Here is a 19,663-nt window from a genome sequence, read left to right as displayed (position 1 = left end):
CAAAAAAGCAAAAGGGGACGCGATCACACACAGGGGAAAAGGCAGACACTCTGGGGGACAGTCAGCACAACAACAGAGCAGAGGGGAGGCACAGAGGATCTGGTGGCGCCGGGAGGGCAGGGGAGCGACCTACCCTGGGGTCAAGGGTCGCTACCACTGCCTCGCAGCGGCCGCCATATAAGGGGTAGCCGGGGAGGCGGGGACAGCTGGGAGGCGGGAGGAGGGCGGGTAGGGGGTAAAAAGAGCGGGAAAAGCGGCGAAGGGCCTCGGGGAGGCGAGGAGGCCCAAAAAAGCAGAAAAGTACCTAGAAGGGGTACAAAAAAACGGAAAAGCGAGAGAAGAACGACAAAAATCGGCGGAAGGACGTAGGGGGACGGCGGGGGCACGAGGGGCAGCAGGCAGGCAGGGATACAAAAAGCAAGGGGAGCGCAATCACAACGGGGAAAGCAGGCACTCAGGGATACAGAAGGCAAGGGGAGCGCGGTCACACGGGGAAAGCAGGCACTCTGGGATACAAAAAAGCAAAAGGGGACGCGATCACACACAGGGGAAAAGGCAGACACTCTGGGGGACAGTCAGCACAACAACAGAGCAGAGGGCAGGCACAGAGGATCTGGTGGCGCCGCGAGGGCAGGGGAGCGACCTACCCTGGGGTCAAGGGTCGCTACCAATGCCTCGCAGCGGCCGCCATATAAGGGGTAGCCGGGGAGGCGGGGACAGCTGGGAGGCGGGAGGAGGGCGGGTAGGGGGGAAATAGAGCGGGAAAAGCGGCGAAGGGCCTCGGGGAGGCGAGGAGGCCCAAAAAAGCGGAAAAGTACCTAGAAGGGGTACAAAAAACCGGAAAAGCGAGAGAAGAACGACAAAAAGCGGCGGAAGGACGGAGGGGGACGGCGGGGGCACGAGGGGCAGCAGGCAGACAGGGATACAAAAAGCAAGGGGAGCGCGATCACAACGCGGAAAGCAGGCACTCAGGGATACAGAAGGCAAGGGGAGCGCGGTCACACGGGGAAAGCAGGCACTCTGGGATACAAAAAAGCAAAAGGGGACGCGATCACACACAGGGGAAAAGGCAGACACTCTGGGGGACAGTCAGCACAACAACAGAGCAGAGGGCAGGCACAGAGGATCTGGTGGCGCCGCGAGGGCAGGGGAGCGACCTACCCTGGGGTCAAGGGTCGCTACCACTGCCTCGCAGCGGCCGCCATATAAGGGGTAGCCGGGGAGGCGGGGACAGCTGGGAGGCGGGAGGAGGGCGGGTAGGGGGGAAAAAGAGCGGGAAAAGCGGCGAAGGGCCTCGGGGAGGCGAGGAGGCTCAAAAAAGCGGAAAAGTACCTAGAAGGGGTACAAAAAACCGGAAAAACGAGAGAAGAACGACAAAAAGCGGCGGAAGGACGGAGGGGGACGGCGGGGGCACGAGGGGCAGCAGGCAGACAGGGATACAAAAAGCAAGGGGAGCGTGATCACAACGGGGAAAGCAGGCACTCAGGGATACAGAAGGCAAGGGGAGCGCAGTCACACGGGGAAAGCAGGCACTCTGGGATACAAAAAAGCAAAAGGGGACGCGATCACACACAGGGGAAAAGGCAGACACTCTGGGGGACAGTCAGCACAACAACAGAGCAGAGGGCAGGCACAGAGGATCTGGTGGCGCCGCGAGGGCAGGGGAGCGACCTACCCTGGGGTCAAGGGTCGCTACCACTGCCTCGCAGCGGCCGCCATATAAGGGGTAGCCCGGGAGGCGGGGACAGCTGGGAGGCGGGAGGAGGGCGGGTAGGGGGTAAAAAGAGCGGGAAAAGCGGCGAAGGGCCTCGGGGAGGCGAGGAGGCCCAAAAAAGCGGAAAAGTACCTAGAAGGGGTACAAAAAAACGGAAAAGCGAGAGAAGAACGACAAAAAGCGGTGGAAGGACAGAGGGGGACGGCGGGGGCACGAGGGGCAGCAGGCAGACAGGGATACAAAAAGCAAGGGGAGCGCAATCACAACGGGGAAAGCAGGCACTCAGGGATACAGAAGGCAAGGGGAGCGCGGTCACACGGGGAAAGCAGGCACTCTGGGATACAAAAAAGCAAAAGGGGACGCGATCACACACAGGGGAAAAGGCAGACACTCTGGGGGACAGTCAGCACAACAACAGAGCACAGGGCAGGCACAGAGGATCTGGTGGCGCCGCGAGGGCAGGGGAGCGACCTACCCTGGGGTTAAGGGTCGCTACCACTGCCTCGCAGCGGCCGCCATATAAGGGGTAGCCGGGGAGGCGGGGACAGCTGGGAGGCGGGAGGAGGGCGGGTAGGGGGGAAAAAGAGCGGGAAAAGCGGCGAAGGGGTTCGGGGAGGCGAGGAGGCCCAAAAAAGCGGAAAAGTACCTAGAAGGGGTACAAAAAACCGGAAAAGCGAGAGAAGAACGACAAAAAGCGGCGGAAGGACGGAGGGGGACGGCGGGGGCACGAGGGGCAGCAGGCAGACAGGGATACAAAAAGCAAGGGGAGCGCGATCACAACGGGGAAAGCAGGCACTCAGGGATACAGAAGGCAAGGGGAGCGCGGTCACACGGGGAAAGCAGGCACTCTGGGATACAAAAAAGCAAAAGGGGACGCGATCACACACAGGGGAAAAGGCAGACACTCTGGGGGACAGTCAGCACAACAACAGAGCAGAGGGCAGGCACAGAGGATCTGGTGGCGCCGCGAGGGCAGGGGAGCGACCTACCCTGGGGTCAAGGGTCGCTACCACTGCCTCGCAGCGGCCGCCATCTAAAGGGTAGCTGGGGAGGCGGGGACAGCTGGGAGGAGGGCAGGTAGGGGGTAAAAAGAGCGGGAAAAGCGGCGAAGGGCCTCGGGGAGGCGAGGAGGCCCAAAAAAGCGGAAAAGTACCTAGAAGGGGTACAAAATAACGGAAAAGCGAGAGAAGAACGACAAAAAGCGGCGGAAGGACGGAGGGGGACGGCGGGGGCACGAGGGGCAGCAGGCGGACAGGGATACAAAAAGCAAGGGGAGCGCGATCACAACGGGGAAAGCAGGCACTCAGGGATACAGAAGGCAAGGGGAGCGCGGTCACACGGGGAAAGCAGGCACTCTGGGATACAAAAAAGCAAAAGGGGACGCGATCACACACAGGGGAAAAGGCAGACACTCTGGGGGACAGTCAGCACAACAACAGAGCAGAGGGCAGGCACAGAGGATCTGGTGGCGCCGCGAGGGCAGGGGAGCGACCTACCCTGGGGTCAAGGGTCGCTACCACTGCCTCGCAGCGGCCGCCATATAAGGGGTAGCCGGTGAGGCGGGGACAGCTGGGAGGCGGGAGGAGGGCGGGTAGGGGGGAAAAAGAGCGGGAAAAGCGGCGAAGGGCCTCGGGGAGGCGAGGAGGCCCAAAAAAGCGGAAAAGTACCTAGAAGGGGTACAAAATAACGGAAAAGCGAGAGAAGAACGACAAAAAGCGGCGGAAGGACGGAGGGGGACGGCGGGGGCACGAGGGGCAGCAGGCAGACAGGGATACAAAAAGCAAGGGGAGCGCGATCACAACGGGGAAAGCAGGCACTCAGGGATACAGAAGGCAAGGGGAGCGCGGTCACACGGGGAAAGCAGGCACTCTGGGATACAAAAAAGCAAAAGGGGACGCGATCACACACAGGGGAAAAGGCAGACACTCTGGGGGACAGTCAGCACAACAACAGAGCAGAGGGCAGGCACAGAGGATCTGGTGGCGCCGCGAGGGCAGGGGAGCGACCTACCCTGGGGTCAAGGGTCGCTACCACTGCCTCGCATCGGCCGCCATATAAGGGGTAGCTGGGGAGGCGGGGACAGCTGGGAGGCGGGAGGAGGGCGGGTAGGGGGGAAAAAGAGCGGGAAAAGCGGCGAAGGGCCTCGGGGAGGCGTGGAGGCCCAAAAAAGCGGAAAAGTACCTAGAAGGGGTACCAAAAAACGGAAAAGCGAGAGAAGAACGACAAAAAGCGGCAGAAGGACGGAGGGGGACGGCGGGGGCACGAGGGGCAGCAGGCAGACAGGGATACAAAAAGCTAGGGGAGCGCGATCACAACGGGGAAAGCAGGCACTCAGGGATACAAAAGGTAAGGGGAGCGCGGTCACACGGGGAAAGCAGGCACTCTGGGATACAAAAAAGCAAAAGGGGACGCGATCACACACAGGGGAAAAGGCAGACACTCTGGGGGACAGTCAGCACAACAACAGAGCAGAGGGCAGGCACAGAGGATCTGGTGGCGCCGCGAGGGCAGGGGAGCGACCTACCCTGGGGTCAAGGGTCGCTACCACTGCCTCGCAGCGGCCGCCATATAAGGGGTAGCCGGGGAGGCGGGGACAGCTGGGAGGCGGGAGGAGGGCGGGTAGGGGGGAAAAAGAGCGGGAAAAGCGGCGAAGGGCCTCGGGGAGGCGAGGAGGCCCAAAAAAGTGGAAAAGTACCTAGAAGGGGTACAAAAAAACGGAAAAGCGAGAGAAGAACGACAAAAAGCGGCGGAAGGACGGAGGGGGACGGCGGGGGCACGAGGGGCAGCAGGCAGACAGGGATACAAAAAGCAAGGGGAGCGCGATCACAACGGGGAAAGCAGGCACTCAGGGATACAGAAGGCAAGGGGAGCGCGGTCACACGGGGAAAGCAGGCACTCTGGGATACAAAAAAGCAAAAGGGGACGCGATCACACACAGGGGAAAAGGCAGACACTCTGGGGGACAGTCAGCACAACAACAGAGCAGAGGGCAGGCACAGAGGATCTGGTGGCGCCGCGAGGGCAGGGGAGCGACCTACCCTGGGGTCAAGGGTCGCTACCACTGCCTCGCAGCGGCCGCCATATAAGGGGTAGCCGGGGAGGCGGGGACAGCTGGGAGGCGGGAGGAGGGCGGGTAGGGGGTAAAAAGAGCGGGAAAAGCGGCGAAGGGCCTCGGGGAGGCGAGGAGGCCCAAAAAAGCGGAAAAGTACCTAGAAGGGGTACAAAAAAACGGAAAAGCGAGAGAAGAACGACAAAAAGCGGCGGAAGGACAGAGGGGGACGGCGGAGGCACGAGGGGCAGCAGGCAGACAGGGATACAAAAAGCAAGGGGAGAGCGATCACAACGGGGAAAGCAGGCACTCAGGGATACAGAAGGCAAGGGGAGCGCGGTCACACAGGGAAAGCAGGCACTCTGGGATACAAAAAAGCAAAAGGGGACGCGATCACACACAGGGGAAAAGGCAGACACTCTGGGGGACAGTCAGCACAACAACAGAGCAGAGGGCAGGCACAGAGGATCTGGTGGCGCCGCGAGGGCAGGGGAGCGACCTACCCTGGGGTCAAGGGTCGCTACCACTGCCTCGCAGCGGCCGCCATCTAAAGGGTAGCTGGGAAGGCGGGGACAGCTGGGAGGAGGGCAGGTAGGGGGTAAAAAGAGCGGGAAAAGCGGCGAAGGGCCTCGGGGAGGCGAGGAGGCCCAAAAAAGCGGAAAAGTACCTAGAAGGGGTACAAAATAACGGAAAAGCGAGAGAAGAACGACAAAAAGCGGCGGAAGGACGGAGGGGGACGGCGGGGGCACGAGGGGCAGCAGGCGGACAGGGATACAAAAAGCAAGGGGAGCGCGATCACAACGGGGAAAGCAGGCACTCAGGGATACAGAAGGCAAGGGGAGCGCGGTCACACGGGGAAAGCAGGCACTCTGGGATACAAAAAAGCAAAAGGGGACGCGATCACACACAGGGGAAAAGGCAGACACTCTGGGGGACAGTCAGCACAACAACAGAGCAGAGGGCAGGCACAGAGGATCTGGTGGCGCCGCGAGGGCAGGGGAGCGACCTACCCTGGGGTCAAGGGTCGCTACCACTGCCTCGCAGCGGCCGCCATATAAGGGGTAGCCGGTGAGGCGGGGACAGCTGGGAGGCGGGAGGAGGGCGGGTAGGGGGGAAAAAGAGCGGGAAAAGCGGCGAAGGGCCTCGGGGAGGCGAGGAGGCCCAAAAAAGCGGAAAAGTACCTAGAAGGGGTACAAAATAACGGAAAAGCGAGAGAAGAACGACAAAAAGCGGCGGAAGGACGGAGGGGGACGGCGGGGGCACGAGGGGCAGCAGGCAGACAGGGATACAAAAAGCAAGGGGAGCGCGATCACAACGGGGAAAGCAGGCACTCAGGGATACAGAAGGCAAGGGGAGCGCGGTCACACGGGGAAAGCAGGCACTCTGGGATACAAAAAAGCAAAAGGGGACGCGATCACACACAGGGGAAAAGGCAGACACTCTGGGGGACAGTCAGCACAACAACAGAGCAGAGGGCAGGCACAGAGGATCTGGTGGCGCCGCGAGGGCAGGGGAGCGACCTACCCTGGGGTCAAGGGTCGCTACCACTGCCTCGCATCGGCCGCCATATAAGGGGTAGCTGGGGAGGCGGGGACAGCTGGGAGGCGGGAGGAGGGCGGGTAGGGGGGAAAAAGAGCGGGAAAAGCGGCGAAGGGCCTCGGGGAGGCGTGGAGGCCCAAAAAAGCGGAAAAGTACCTAGAAGGGGTACAAAAAAACGGAAAAGCGAGAGAAGAACGACAAAAAGCGGCAGAAGGACGGAGGGGGACGGCGGGGGCACGAGGGGCAGCAGGCAGACAGGGATACAAAAAGCTAGGGGAGCGCGATCACAACGGGGAAAGCAGGCACTCAGGGATACAAAAGGTAAGGGGAGCGCGGTCACACGGGGAAAGCAGGCACTCTGGGATACAAAAAAGCAAAAGGGGACGCGATCACACACAGGGGAAAAGGCAGACACTCTGGGGGACAGTCAGCACAACAACAGAGCAGAGGGCAGGCACAGAGGATCTGGTGGCGCCGCGAGGGCAGGGGAGCGACCTACCCTGGGGTCAAGGGTCGCTACCACTGCCTCGCAGCGGCCGCCATATAAGGGGTAGCCGGGGAGGCGGGGACAGCTGGGAGGCGGGAGGAGGGCGGGTAGGGGGGAAAAAGAGCGGGAAAAGCGGCGAAGGGCCTCGGGGAGGCGAGGAGGCCCAAAAAAGTGGAAAAGTACCTAGAAGGGGTACAAAAAAACGGAAAAGCGAGAGAAGAACGACAAAAAGCGGCGGAAGGACGGAGGGGGACGGCGGGGGCACGAGGGGCAGCAGGCAGACAGGGATACAAAAAGCAAGGGGAGCGCGATCACAACGGGGAAAGCAGGCACTCAGGGATACAGAAGGCAAGGGGAGCGCGGTCACACGGGGAAAGCAGGCACTCTGGGATACAAAAAAGCAAAAGGGGACGCGATCACACACAGGGGAAAAGGCAGACACTCTGGGGGACAGTCAGCACAACAACAGAGCAGAGGGCAGGCACAGAGGATCTGGTGGCGCCGCGAGGGCAGGGGAGCGACCTACCCTGGGGTCAAGGGTCGCTACCACTGCCTCGCATCGGCCGCCATATAAGGGGTAGCTGGGGAGGCGGGGACAGCTGGGAGGCGGGAGGAGGGCGGGTAGGGGGGAAAAAGAGCGGGAAAAGCGGCGAAGGGCCTCGGGGAGGCGTGGAGGCCCAAAAAAGCGGAAAAGTACCTAGAAGGGGTACAAAAAAACGGAAAAGCGAGAGAAGAACGACAAAAAGCGGCAGAAGGACGGAGGGGGACGGCGGGGGCACGAGGGGCAGCAGGCAGACAGGGATACAAAAAGCTAGGGGAGCGCGATCACAACGGGGAAAGCAGGCACTCAGGGATACAAAAGGTAAGGGGAGCGCGGTCACACGGGGAAAGCAGGCACTCTGGGATACAAAAAAGCAAAAGGGGACGCGATCACACACAGGGGAAAAGGCAGACACTCTGGGGGACAGTCAGCACAACAACAGAGCAGAGGGCAGGCACAGAGGATCTGGTGGCGCCGCGAGGGCAGGGGAGCGACCTACCCTGGGGTCAAGGGTCGCTACCACTGCCTCGCAGCGGCCGCCATATAAGGGGTAGCCGGGGAGGCGGGGACAGCTGGGAGGCGGGAGGAGGGCGGGTAGGGGGGAAAAAGAGCGGGAAAAGCGGCGAAGGGCCTCGGGGAGGCGAGGAGGCCCAAAAAAGTGGAAAAGTACCTAGAAGGGGTACAAAAAAACGGAAAAGCGAGAGAAGAACGACAAAAAGCGGCGGAAGGACGGAGGGGGACGGCGGGGGCACGAGGGGCAGCAGGCAGACAGGGATACAAAAAGCAAGGGGAGCGCGATCACAACGGGGAAAGCAGGCACTCAGGGATACAGAAGGCAAGGGGAGCGCGGTCACACGGGGAAAGCAGGCACTCTGGGATACAAAAAAGCAAAAGGGGACGCGATCACACACAGGGGAAAAGGCAGACACTCTGGGGGACAGTCAGCACAACAACAGAGCAGAGGGCAGGCACAGAGGATCTGGTGGCGCCGCGAGGGCAGGGGAGCGACCTACCCTGGGGTCAAGGGTCGCTACCACTGCCTCGCAGCGGCCGCCATATAAGGGGTAGCCGGGGAGGCGGGGACAGCTGGGAGGCGGGAGGAGGGCGGGTAGGGGGTAAAAAGAGCGGGAAAAGCGGCGAAGGGCCTCGGGGAGGCGAGGAGGCCCAAAAAAGCGGAAAAGTACCTAGAAGGGGTACAAAAAAACGGAAAAGCGAGAGAAGAACGACAAAAAGCGGCGGAAGGACAGAGGGGGACGGCGGAGGCACGAGGGGCAGCAGGCAGACAGGGATACAAAAAGCAAGGGGAGAGCGATCACAACGGGGAAAGCAGGCACTCAGGGATACAGAAGGCAAGGGGAGCGCGGTCACACGGGGAAAGCAGGCACTCTGGGATACAAAAAAGCAAAAGGGGACGCGATCACACACAGGGGAAAAGGCAGACACTCTGGGGGACAGTCAGCACAACAACAGAGCAGAGGGCAGGCACAGAGGATCCGGTGGCGCCGCGAGGGCAGGGGAGCGACCTACCCTGGGGTCAAGGGTCGCTACCACTGCCTCGCAGCGGCCGCCATATAAGGGGTAGCCGGGGAGGTGGGGACAGCTGGGAGGCGGGAGGAGGGCGGGTAGGGGGGAAAAAGAGCGGGAAAAGCGGCGAAGGGCCTCGGGGAGGCGAGGAGGCCAAAAAAAGTGGAAAAGTACCTAGAAGGGGTACAAAAAACCGGAAAAGCGGGAGAAGAACGACAAAAAGCGGCGGAAGGACGGAGGGGGACGGCGGGGGCACGAGGGGCAGCAGGCAGACAGGGATACAAAAAGCAAGGGGAGCGCGATCACAACGGGGAAAGCAGGCACTCAGGGATACAGAAGGCAAGGGGAGCGCGGTCACACGGGGAAAGCAGGCACTCTGGGATACAAAAAAGCAAAAGGGGACGCGATCACACACAGGGGAAAAGGCAGACACTCTGGGGGACAGTCAGCACAACAACAGAGCAGAGGGCAGGCACAGAGGATCTGGTGGCGCCGCGAGGGCAGGGGACTGTCGCAAAATCATAGTGTGAGCAGCACAACATGCATTTTCTGCTCATTCATGGATATTCACGGAATCGCACAGAGTTTTTATGTACATCTTTAGAATTCCATAGAGTGAAAATCTGTGAGTTTCGCATAGGCCTACTCATAAATTCATAGCTTTTAATTTCGAGGGCTCAGTTGTTAAGGCCATGCCAAAAAAAGATGTTTGTCGGTTGTGCTTCATGTGAATCCAATTGAATCATTGCTTTTTTTTTAGCTCTCATATTATCATGTATTGGCACTTAGGCATCTACCTCTAGGAAATGCATATATCTCCGGAGATACTGAGTAGGTTCATTGCCTTCCACAGAACAACTGTATGCATTTCATCACAAAACACAACCTTGGCCCAAGAGACTCATCCTGCTGTAATCATTGGGTCTTTCTTCAAGCAGGCCAGTATTTGAAAAAAACACCCACAATTTAGCTTTCCTTTTAATTGAACATTTGCTATCCAATTTATATATGCAATTTATTATTTTTTACTCTCAATACCTGACGGTAGAATGGGCAAAACGATGCCCCCTCCTTGAATGATCAAAAAATCCTGATCCTTCTATTTGCTGATGGTTCACTTTTGATCTCCAAAACCCCCATGGGTCTTCAGGTCTTGGTGGACAGGTTTAGTGCATTCTGTGCAGACAATGGATTGGAGCTCAATGCTAGCAAAAGTAAATTTATGACATTTAGTAGGGGCCCCACTAGAAGATGCACTATCTCACTTAATGAGGATCCCCTAAATAAGGTATGTTCTATTGATTACTTGGGAGTAAGAATCACAAACGGCATGCAATGGGAGGCACAGATTGACAAGAGTGCCGCACTTCTTCCGTATAGATCTGGGGCCATTCTGCGTTTTTACAATTCAACCATTGTTAAAGCTGTTTCTCCAGCTATTAAGTATTTTTTAGCAAAGGCGCAGGGTGCGGCGTCTTATGGTGCTGTGGTCTGAGGATTCTCTAATGTTAGCAAATAATCTGTAGGGGAAAATAACTTCACAAGGGCTCTTCTTGCATGCCCTCGCAATACACCATTGATTCCAGTTTCTCTGGATCTCGGGTTCCCCGGTATTTCTGATGTAATAGTGCTAAGACCCTTACTTTTTTGGGTGCGCATTTGGACCACCCCTGAGTTAGCCCTATATAAGGAATCTCTGCAAGACATCCTAGGCAGACCGGATGCACTTTCTATCCCCTGGCTCAAGCATGTTTCGACGTGGTTCCATATTCTGGGAGTCCTGGACCCATCCCCATAACTTAGGGAGGGCTCAGAAGCAACATTTGAAATCAGTCTACTGGTACTATGTTAGGATAAACCATGTGTTATGCACGTCATATGGTCGACTGACATCACAATTTCTTGATTCCAAATGGTATCCCCATTTTGAACCCTTCCTGGATTTAATTCCCGATTTATTGAGCAAAAGTTTGTACATCTGCTTCAGGTACGGGTGTTTACCATTGAAGTCCCTTACTGGTACCTGGCGACCTGTTTTGACATCTGATCTATGCCCCAGCTGCAATTGTATTCCTGAAACTATAGTACATTTCATGTTCATTTGCCTAGCTTATGGGACCGCATGGCGGAAGTGGATTTGCCCAGTTTTTAGGATCGTGGGCTTGAGACACTGCAAAGTTGCACACAGGATGTTGACAAGAGATAGTTCTCCCCTTTTAATCTATGCGGTCAGCAAGTTCCTTGCGGCCGCATGGTACATTCGTACTCGTTTTTTAAAACAACAAATTAACTTGTCCCCAATTGATTACTGTTTTTAAGCTTATTTATCCATTTATTATATATATAGGTTTTATGATTGTTGTGACTTTTCCCTGGTTGATGGCAAAAGAAATATGAGATATTGCAAGTTGTATCAAGGTTGCTGATGAGTGACAGTTTTTTTTTTCCCTTTTTATCTAGGCGGCTAGCTAGTCCCTTGCGGCCGCATGCCACATATGTATCTATGTTTTTTTATTTTTTATCCTTATGATTGCTGTTTTTTTTTTTCTTTTTAAACTCTTTTATCTGTATATTTATCATGTATATCTGTATTTCATTTGTTGTAATTTTTCTTGCTTTGATGGTTAAATGTGACCAAATAAAGCTTGTGTTGATGATGAATGGACAAGGTCTATTTCTTAACAATGTCATATGTGACAAGAAATATTAGATTGAATAACAACTTTTTCAAGTCTATACTGTATTCAAAATTGACTTCCTTCATAATTCCATATATGATTAGAAGCTCGGTGTACATTGATTAAGCAACAATGTTTGAAATATTATTATATTATGTCATATTATATTATATTATATTATAATATATTGCATTATATTATATTATATTATATTATATTATATTATATTATATTATATTATATTATATTATATTATATTATTTTAACAGTTCCAAAAGTCAGTTAAACTCTGGCAATCCGCTAGCATATGTATATCAACCATTTGTAGAATTATACAAATTTTTTGCATCTCCCTTCTTCTTGGTCTGCCATTTTGACAATGTTTTGTGTGGTCCAGTACATTCTATTGTTCTGAACTACCATTGTCAGAGACAGGAGGTGATTAGAAATGAGGTAATTAGAAATTAATTAGATCCAAGGCCTTCATTATGACATTGGCGGTAAGTCCCGCTTACCGTCATGTTGACTGCTGCCAACATACCGCCAGCCCGGCGGATTACCTCTACCCATATTATGACACACACATAGCAATCCGTCACTATACAGCCACACACACAAGTCCGCCAGCCCAAAGGTCAGTGATAAACTGGCAGTACCAAAACCAACACCGTTACGCCAACAGAACTACGTCCACAGCATTATGATCCACGAATCACCGTGGCAGACATTCAACTGCGGTAAACCATTGGCAGTACATACCGCTGTGCTTAAAGTACACACACACATACAAAACAACACTACATTGGACAATTCAAACTACACACACCTGACACACATACACACACCACACCCACACACCCACACCACTATAAAACACACACACACACTACCCACAACCCTTTTTGACTAAAAGAAAGTTGCCAACTGAGAGAGATAGACCAAGAGCACCCACAGAACCAGAGCCACCTAACACCATCACCCATACACCATCCACGCACATTACAGCACACACGCCAACACATCAACCCACTCACCCTCACACACACCACTCACACTACACCCATGGCACCACAAAGACACCCCAGGTTCTCAGAGGAGGAGCTAAGGGTCATGGTGGAGGAAATCATCCTGGTAGAGCCACAGCTATTCGGATCACAGGTGCAGCAGACATCCATCGCTAGGAAGATGGAGCTATGGCGGAGAATCGTGGACAGGGCGAACGCTGTAGGACAGCACGCCAGAACAAGGGATGACATCAGGAAGAGGTGGAACGACCAAGGGGGAAGGTACGTTCCGTGGTAGCAAGACACCAAATAGCAGTACAGAGGACTGGCGGTGGACCCTACCTCCTCCCCCACAACTATAAACATGGGAGAGCAAGTCTTGGCAATCATGCATCCTGAGGGCCTGGCAGGAGTAGCAGGAGGACTGGACTCTGGTAAGTCAAGTTTCTTTTACTAACACCTCCCCTACCTGCATGCCATCACAAACCCCCACTGTACCCTCACCCCCATCGCTCCATCACCTCACATACACCCCACCATCACAACCCACCCATCCTAATACCAAGCCCTGCACGTAACACCAATGCATGGACCCCCATCACAGACCTGCATGGACACCCATCACTAAAGCATGCACACTAAAGACAATCACCTAGCCCACCAAATGACTACTCATAGAAGTCAAAGCTGCCAGGGCAATCACAACCATAGAGGGCAACACATTCATGCACAAGATGTAACACGCAGAAACAATAACACTGCATTTACATCCCCACAGATCCCCCAGCCAATGTCACTGGAGAGGAGGTGCCAGCAACATTCAGTCCCCCCACAGAAGAGGCCCCCAGTGATGACAGCAGCTCTGGACGCCTGGATCTGGATGACCAAACTGGCCCATCAGGGATCTCCAGACAGTTGGTTACCCAGGCACGGTCCCATACCACCACAGAGCCGCCCCCTCAGGAAACACCAGCACAGCACCCACCCAGCGGGCCCATACCTCTGTCCCCAGGACACATCAATCAGCAGTGTGTCCACCACTACAGGGACCCCAGGACACCCCACAAACACAGGACAATCAGGGACCTGGGTCAGTGGCAGTGGGCACACGGTTCAGGGGACAGAGGCACAGGACAACAGGGAAGCTGGGAGGACTGCTGTGCGACAGGGGGAAGACAGACCCGGAACCGACTCTCCAGAAGGCACTTGCAGGGATCCTGGGAGCATACCACCATTCCCAGGAGACGATGGACCAGTTCCTGGACAACTTGCAGGAGGGACAGTACCTGGGGATCAGGGAAGACCTGAAGGGCATCAAAACCACCCTGGTCACCATTGCAGGAGTGCTGGCAGACATGGCCAACACCATGAGGGAGGCAGTGGCACACCACCGGGCCCCTGACATTAGCAACACTGATGAACAGCCCTCCACCTCTGCTGCCGCTAGTGGACAGGAGGCCCCACCACAGGACCAACAGGCCACCAGCAGCCTTCACCCTGCAGAAGGAGAAACACCCCACATATGGTCCCTATGATCCAGCAGAAGCCAGAGAAAATTGCCAAGACCCCCACCAGGAAATAAGACTCTCCTGATTGTCACCCTTGTGTCTCACTCTGTCACACTGTCCACCTTGAACTGCAATTGCTCCCCTTTCTATGTCCCCTTGGACAATGCACCTGTAATACAAATAGACTGGACTCTATCCTGGACTTTCCTCTACCAACATCCCAGCTCATTGCACATACCCCTCTACTTGTTGGCACTTAAGTAAACACCGTTTAAAAAAATACAAGTATGGAGTCTGGCAAATGATTGAACTATGTAGTCATTTAACACGCTTTAAACACTGCAATACAACTGTACAGAAATGTATACATAGGAATGACCTGTAGTAGGCTGCAGTCAACACACCAGGAGCCAGAGTGGGGCACAGATTTCTGAAAATAGAGATGCCAAAGGGTACATTAAGTGGCCATAGAATTGGGAGAATCGACCTCCCATGTACAATTTCAAACATAAAACTGTCAATGTAAAGTGAAGTTACAGTGTCTTACCTGTGTGTCACTGGAAGTATTGTTGTATTATTGCTGGTCTGTTGTCCTCATCCTCTGCCTCCTCATCTTCACTGTCCACAGGGTCCACTGCTGCCACATGGCCATCTCCAGCCTTATCCTCCTGCAGAACAGGCACAAGGCGTCTCAAGGCAAGGTTATGCAACATGCAGCATGCCACAATGATCTGGCAGACCTTCTTAGGTGAGTAGTACAGGGATCCACCAGTGAGATGGAGGCAACAAAACATGGCCAAAGGTCCTCTTGATAATCCTTCTTGTCCACCCATGAGCCTCATTGTAAAGTTCCTCTGCCCTTGACCTGGCATTCCTCACTGGGGTCAGAAGCCATGGGAGGTTGGGGTAACCAGAGTCACCTGCAAATATTGAGGGACAACTGTTAGCCACACACTCACCCTTAGGGCCCACACCATACCCATACACCAACATCCACTGGGTGGGAACCAGGGCTCACCTATTAGCTACACCCTATGCCTCTGGAGTTGAGCCATCACATATTGTATGCTGCTATTCCACAGGATAAAGGCATCATACACAGTCCCAGGATACATTGCATTGACATGGGAGATGTACTGGTCTGCCAGACACACTATCTGCACATTCATCGAGTGAAAGCTCTTTCTATTCCTGAACACCTGTTTATGTCTCTGGGGGGGGGGGGCAAATGCAATATGTGTACCATCAATAGCCCCAATAATATTTTTGAGAACTTTGGCTGTGACATTCCTGCTGCCAAGCCCACTGTCACACTTGGAAGGAGCCAGTTGCCAAGAAATGGAGCACAGATAGGACTTGCACAAGGGGGGGGATCCCGGTGGGGTGACGGATAGCAGAAATCAGTTCAGGTTCCAAATGGGCACACAGCTCTGTGGCCCTGTCAAGTCTATAGGTGAGGATGATGTGCCTGTCCTCCATAGTTGCCAAGTCCCCCGGGGGTCTGTAAATGGGGGGATGTCTCCATATCCTATTCATCCGCAGCGGTTGTAATCTAGGGGGTAAAACGGTGAGCAGCTGGTCAGTATTCCACATTTCCGAACACTACACTGCATTACCTGTTGTGACTGTAACAGTATATTGTTGCATAGACCCAAATGGTGCATATGTGTACTGTGACGCAGTTAGGTGGCATGGCCCGTCCCCCCCGAAATGGCATCTGGCTGTCCTGAATGGAGGAACATGTTGAAATGAGGTAATTCCACTGACGTTGTGCGCTGTTGCAGGAGGCGGTCGAGTACCGCCGTTCAACTCCTCATTGGTTCACATTGGGCCCTATGGGTTACAGAGGCCAATGGTGATGTATGCCGGCGGTGACGGTACGCACCACCGCAGACGTGACCCCCATTTTCTATCTGTTTACTCACCTACTACCTGACCTTCAACAGGAGAGGTCTACACTGCAAGTGCTGCTGTGACCTGTGTCTGGAACCGACCATGGCTCGTGTCACTGGGGAAAGGGCCCCTGCCTTCAATGCTGCGTTGTTGGACAGACTGGTGGATGGGGTCTTACCCCAGTACTGAATGATGTATGGCCCTCCGGACCAAAAGGTGAGTACACTGTGAGCACAATGAATGGGGCATGAATGCATGGGGCATGAATGCATGGAGTGCTGTGTGTGAGGTCCTCGTGTAAGGGGGTTGGTGGAAGGGTACTGGGCAGCGTGCTGCATGTATGGTGGGCAATGTCTGTGCGTAAGGGGATGTGAGGGCTATGGTGGGACATGAGTGTAACAGGCCGAACGGTCTGACTGATACCTTTTTCTATGTGTATTTTTCTGCAGGTCAACGCCCATCAGAAAAAGGATATATGGAGTGCCATTGCCAAGGATGTGCAGACCCTGGGGGTCTATGGCAGGCGGAGCACCCACTGTCACAAACGGTGGGAGGACCTGAGACGCTGGGCAAGGAAGACGGTGGAGGACCAGCTGGGGATGGCCTCCCAATGAGGCCTGTCCGGAGCTGGATGGGCGCTTGAGGGCATCACAGTAGCCACAAGTTTCCCAATATACTACTTGCGCGTGGTAGGGTGGTCTCTGGGTGGGGGATGTGGGCCCGTGGGTGCCCCTAGGCCAGGCCGGACATTGCAGGATAGGTCCCATGTTGGGAAGGGTATGATGTAAACCACCTCCATCCAAGCTAGTAAGCATCCACTACTGGGCAGGGGTCTATGGGTCTCAGGTATGCTGCTATTGGCGTTAGGTATTCCTGTCCATGGCCAGATAACTAGCATTGTGACTGTTAGTGCATTGCTTAGTGCGTAGGGCTATTCCCTGTGTGTGTGTGTGTGTGTGTGTGTGTGTCGTGTACGCCAACGGTGGTGTTGGAGCAGCCTTTGACCAAGTGTATCCTTTGTCTCTTCCCCCCTTTTTGTTTTGTCACCCTGTCCTTCTGTGCATTAGCATCATTTGGCGGAGGAGCAGAAGCACCGGTGACGGAGAGAGCTGCATCCCACATGGCCCTGGAGGCCGAACCCACCGATGTGAGGGCACCAGAGGGATAGAGGGCGAGGGGAGCACCACAGCGGAGACAGGAGGGGACAGTTCAGACAGTAATACCTCCTCTGATGGAAGCTCCCTGGTGGTGGCTGACACTTCTGTGGTCACCCCAACTACAGGTACAGCTGCCACCCCCGTACCAGCATCGCCCTCCCAGCAGCCCCTCAGCGTGTTTCCTGTGTCGGCTCACCCAGGAGGGTGGGCATTTCCTTCTCCCCAGGCACCTCAGGCACTGCCCCAGTTAGCCCTGCTGCCCTGAGTGAGGAGGCTATTGACCTCCTGCGATTCATCTCTGTTGGGCAGTCAACCATTGTGAATGCCATCCAGGGGCTGGCAGCCCATTTGCAACAAACAAATCCATAGATGGAGGGCATTGTGGCCCAACAGAGATCAATCCAGGCTCTGGCCTCCTCTCTGATGGCAGCCATTGTCCCTGTTTCTAGCCTCCCCCTTCCTCTACCCAGTCCCATTCCCCCTCAACTCCAACCTATCCCAAGAACACAGGCAGACTAGCATGCACCCAGGACAACACACAGGAGTGGCTCAGGCAAACACAAGCACCACACATCATCCCACAGGCACTCACACAAACACCATCCAGATGCAGACATACCATCATCCACTGCCTCCACAGTGGCCCCCTCCTCCTCATCCTCCACCTCTCTCCCATTAGCACCTCCACTCACACCTGCATGTACTACATCTTCATCCACTACTTCCATCACCAGCACGCCTATCACTACACACCCCTCACTGGCAGTCACCACCCCCACATCCATGCACACGCCCCATGTGTCCTCTCCAACTGTGTCTGTGCCCCCTCCTCCCAAAGTACACAAACGCAAGCACTCAGACACCCAACAGCCATCCACCCCACAACAGCATCCAGCCCATGCACCTGCACCCAAACACAGCAGACAGACACCTCCTACAGCCACTTCCTCTTCCTCCACTCCCAAACCTTCACCCTCTTCCCTCCCCAATGTCCCTAAGAAGCTTTTCCTCACCACCGTTGACCTCTTCCCTGTCCCCACCCTCATCCTTCACGTCAGGCCAGGGTGGTCAGACTCAGGTGAGCTCCTCAGCCACCCAGTCCACGGCCACAGTAGTGTTGACAGGTACTACAGGTGGGAGAGGATCCCGGGAACCAGCCAGCAGCACTGAAAGTGTGCCTGCACCAGGTGCATCAAGGAAGGGCAAGGAGGCACCACCAGCTGCGAAAGGGAAGGGCAAGGAAGCACCACTAGCTGCGAAAGGGAAGGGCAAGGGGGCACCACAAGCTGCAAAAGGGGCCTGCACTTGCAGGCAGGAAGGACAGGAGGCCTGGTGCTGGGACTCATTCAGAGCCCCTACCACCAACCATGGTGGTTCAGTCATCCGAGGCTGCAGGGGATGGGCTGGAGCCTCCCCCCACCAATGCTAGCACTGCCACCAGCACCGCCACCAGCACCACTGCCAGCAGCAGCAGCCCCAGTGGGCAGCCGTTCGAGGCTGCAGGTGATATGCTGGAGCCTCCCCCCACCACTGCCAGCACCGCCAACAGCACCACTGCCAGCAGCCCCAATGGGCAGCAGTCCGGGGCTGCAGAGGTTGGGCTGGAGCCTTCCCCACCACTGCCAGCACCGCCACCAGCACCGCCACCGGCACCGCCACCAGCACCACTGCCAGCAGCAGCAGCCCCAGTGGGCAGCAGTCCGAGGTTGCAGGGGATGGGATGGAGCCTCCCCCCACCACTGCCAGCACCGCCAACAGCACCGATACCAGCACCACTGCCAGCAGCAGCAGCCCCAGTGGGCAGCCGTCCGAGGCTGCAGGGGAAGGGCTGGAGCCTACCCCGCCACTGCCAGCCCTGACACCAGCCCCACCACTGCCACCACTGAGCAGCCGTCACCGCCGGCAGTGTGTAGTCCTGCCTCCATGGGCTGTAGTGTGTCCTGGACCCTGTAACTCCTGTAGGTGTGACACCCAGGTGAGAGAATGTAACCTTGCACTTTCCAAGATCTGCATCACAGGGCACAATGCCCCTCCAGAACCAGTGGAAGAAGCCATCCACTCCCTCCATCCTTCCCAGGATGAAGCACACTGGGCAAAAGGCCCCCTCCGGAACCAGTGGAAGAAGCTATCCACTCACCCCATCCTTCCCAGGATGATGCACACTGGGCACAATGCTCCCTCCAGAACAAGTGGAGAAGCCATCCACTAGAGATACTGTGGCTTGCACTCACCAGAACCTAGCAGTGGGCAAACCACCCACTTGAGAGACAGTGGCCTTGCACTTCCCAGGACAGCGCACAGGGCATGTAGCCCCCTCCAGGACCAGTGGCATTGTACCATCTTCCGGCTGAGGTGTCCCCATTCCCTGTCCCCCTGAGGCGCTTGTGTATTTTTGACCTCATGCCCCTGCAGTGTTCTCTCCATGTTGTTGCAGGAGTGAGGTGGGGCCTTGGCCTATGTGATGTGGCCATGTGGCCCACGGACATTGAGGACTCGGCAGTGTCCCTCCGTTTGTAAATATGTATTTACGTTTGTATTTTGATGAACTTCTTCATGTTATTTTATCTTA

Source organism: Pleurodeles waltl, chromosome 9, assembly GCF_031143425.1.
Source record: "Pleurodeles waltl isolate 20211129_DDA chromosome 9, aPleWal1.hap1.20221129, whole genome shotgun sequence".
Classification (NCBI taxonomy): Eukaryota; Metazoa; Chordata; class Amphibia; order Caudata; family Salamandridae; genus Pleurodeles; species Pleurodeles waltl.
Note: the sequence above shows the minus strand (reverse complement) of the source record.